General features: G+C 53.3%; 1 long non-coding RNA gene across 1 annotated transcript; it reads right to left on the bottom strand.

Moving 5' to 3' along the window:
* Nucleotides 1-555: 555 nt before the first annotated feature.
* LOC142518306 (uncharacterized) lies at nt 556-3,230 on the bottom strand. Its single transcript, XR_012813510.1, has 3 exons — nt 3,122-3,230; nt 2,676-2,694; nt 556-734 (listed from the first exon to the last, which is right to left on the bottom strand). It is a non-coding gene; the product is annotated as an uncharacterized LOC142518306 (long non-coding RNA).
* Between the last annotated feature and the right edge of the window lie 287 nt (nt 3,231-3,517).

The raw sequence follows: 3,517 nt of genomic DNA, 5'->3' as shown, positions 1-3,517 counted from the left end.
TATCTTCTGAACCACTAGAATGCGGCACTGTTATTGAGATGCCCGGGTAGAATGCCTCCCGGGATATTTATACCACTAGGGCTCCGTACCTCGACCATTCATGAACGCCAGGGCTCCGCACCCTGGTTATCTATTAAGTCCAGGGACCCGTACCCTGGCCCGGGGACCCGTACCTCGGTCATCTTTTAAGTCCAAAGATCTGTACCCTGGCTTGGGGCTCCTTACCTCGACCATTTATGAAGGCCAAGGCTCCGCACCCTGGTTATCCATTAAGTCCAGGGTTCTTATCTTCTGAACCACTAGGGCTCCGTACCTCGACCATTCATGAACGCCAGGGCTCCGCACCCTGGTTATCTATTAAGTCCAGGGACCCGTACCCTGGCCCGGGGACCCGTACCTCGGTCATCTTTTAAGTCCAAAGATCTGTACCCTGGCTTGGGGCTCCTTACCTCGACCATTTATGAAGGCCAAGGCTCCGCACCCTGGTTATCCATTAAGTCCAGGGTTCTTAAACCTGGCTCGAGGCTCCGTACCTCGACCATTCATGAAGGCCAGGGCTCCGCACCCTGGTTATCTATTAAGTCCAGGGACCTGTACCGTGGCCCGGGGACCCGTACCCCGGTCATCTTTTAAGTCCAAAGATTCGTACCCTGGCTCGGGGCTCCGTACCTCGACCATTTATGAAGGCCAAGGCTCCGCACCCTGGTTATCTATTAAGTCCAGGGATCCGTACCCTGGCTCGGGGCTCCGTACCTCGACCATTTATGAAGGCCAGGGCTCCGCACCCTGGTTATCCATTAAGTCCAGGGATCCTGTACCCTGGCTCGGGGCTCCGTACCTCGACCATTTATGAAGGTCAGGGCTCCGCACCCTGGTTATCTATTAAGCCCAGGGTTCTTAAACTTGGCTCGGGGCTCCTCACCTCGACCACTCCCAAGTCCCGGGACATGCTCCCCGGCCCAAGGCTCCGCACCTTGGTTATCTATTAAGCCCAGGGTTCTCAAACATGTCTTGGGGCTCCGCACCTCGACCATTCTTAAGCCCAAGAGATATGAGGCCCCGACAATCTATTTTAAAGTCCGGGAGACACGAGGCCATGACATCTTATATAAAGTCCGGGAGACACGAGACCCCGGCACCTCATCCCATCTCTGAGATACATGAAGCCCCCGATGCTTTTACAGACAAACTAAATATTTTCCATAATCGGGCACACAAGACTAATCGGGACAGCGAGTATGACTCTAGCCTGACTATTTAAGGAGGGAGTGATGATACCCTCGGGATAGCCCGGGTTGTGCCCGAGTCATGGACGATTCTTGTGCTCGGGGCATAGACGACCCAGGATACTGGATGGATGGCCAGAATCAGGACAAGTCGGAAGGAAGGGTTCATCAGAAGCCGGGCGGGTGAATTCCCGGGACGTCTCCTCACCGGGCCACCGGACGCCCGGGCTCTCGTTCAAGCTCCCGGGAACTTTCTACCCGGGCCACCTCGATATGAGCACCGCACTCGAGTATACTAGCAGAAGAGGATGTGGGCGACTGTCTCATCTCTGACATCGATCCAAGTGGTTGACGGAATCAGACATGCAGCATGTGACTAGTATATGATTTGACATGTCAGAATATAGGGTGTGCTCAGTCGTCCTACTATAATTAGTAGGTAGCACGGAGAACGAGATCATCATTACTTCTCCTACTATAAATACCATGTTCTCTCTTTACATTTACATTCATTCATTCACACCAATATCACAACCATCACTTGGTTACATTGGTTCTTGGCTTGAATCATTCACTGACTTAAGCATCGGAGTGGCCACGCCGGACACCCCTCTGGCGCCCATTCACGTGGTTACCTTCTTGAGTGCAGGAAATCATCTCCGCCCGGGAAAAAAGCTTCTGGTTCAGATATCTACATTGCTCTTATTTCCTTCATCATTTTGATAGCAGATCCGGTGGAGCACCCGACCTTGCTAACTCATTTCGCCCGGATCGCATCATTGGCGCCGTCTGTGGGAAATTGAGCTCAAGACGTAGATATGGTTTCCATTTAAAAATAAGCCCAACTCTGCTTGGCAAACATACAAGTTCGACCAGCTCGGCACTCAGATCTTATATGTGCATTTCATATGGGCTCAAAGCTCAGCAGCTATCCCTGATTGGCATGAAGAGCATTTGCTATGCACTCAGTAGCATACAGCTATATTAGTCACCTAATTTAGCTCAACCAGAGAAGTTTCACTCTACCGAAAATAAATTCGGATTCAATATTTCCAGGTTAGTGATTTGATTTTTAATAAAACTAAAAACAGCAGGTAAAGCAAAATCTCTTAAGCCTGGGAGGTACGAGGCCCCGGCACATTATCTTAAGTCCGGGAGGTATGAGGCCCCGACACATTCTTGAAAGTCCGGGAGTTATGAGGCCCCGACACATTCTTTAAAGTCCGAGAGATATGAGGTCCCGACACATTATCTCAAGTCCGGGAGATACGAAGCCCCGTCATCTTATGCAAAGCCCGGGAGATACGAGGCCCCGACACATTATTTATAAGCCCAGGGTTCTCAAACCTGGCTCGGGGCTCCGCACCTCGACCATTCCCAAGTCCCGGGACATGCTCCTCGGCCCAAGGCTCCGCACCTTGGTTATTTATAAGCCCAGGGTTCTCAAACCTGGCTCGAGGCTCCGCACCTCGACCACTCCCAAGTCCCGGGACATGCTCCCCGGCCAAGGCTCCGCACCTTGGTTATTTATAAGCCCAGGGTTCTCAAACCTGGCTCGGGGCTCCGCACCTCGACCACTCCCAAGTCCCGGGACGTGCTCCCCGGCCCAAGGCTCCGCACCTTGGTTATTTATAAGCCTAGGGTTCTCAAACCTGGCCCGGGGCTCCGCACCTCGACCACTCCCAAGTCCCGGGACATGCTCCCCAGCCCAAGGCTCCGCACCTTGGTTATTTATAAGCCTAGGGTTCTCAAACCTGGCTCGGGGCTCCGCACCTCGACCGCTCCCAAGTCTCAGGACATGCTCCCCGGCCCAAGGACATGCTCCCCGGCCCAAGGCTCCGCACCTTGGTTATTTATAAGCCTAGGATTCTCAAACTTGGCTCGGGGCTCCGCACCTCGACCATTCCAAAGTCCCGGGACATGCTCCCCGGCCCAAGGCTCCGCACCTTGGTTATTTATAAGCCTAGGGTTCTCAAACCTGGCTCGGGGCTCCGCACCTCGACCACTCCCAAGTCCTGGGACATACTCCCCGGCCAAAGGCTCCGCACCTTGGTTACTTACAGGCCCAGGGTTCTCAAACCTGGCTCCGGGCACCACACCTCGACCATTCCTAAGTCTGGAAGATAGGAGGTCCTGGCACATTATTCAAAGTCCGGGAGGTATGAGGCCCTGGAACATTCTCTTAAGTCCGGGAGATATGAGGCTCCGGCATCTTATCTCAAGTCCATAAGACATGAGACTCCGACATTTCATCCCATTTCTGGGAGACATGAAGCCCCCGATGCTTTTAT

The sequence above is a fragment of the Primulina tabacum genome, chromosome 1 (assembly GCF_025594145.1).
Source record: "Primulina tabacum isolate GXHZ01 chromosome 1, ASM2559414v2, whole genome shotgun sequence".
NCBI classification, from domain to species: Eukaryota; Viridiplantae; Streptophyta; class Magnoliopsida; order Lamiales; family Gesneriaceae; genus Primulina; species Primulina tabacum.
Note: the sequence above shows the minus strand (reverse complement) of the source record. Positions and strands in the feature narration are given on the sequence as shown.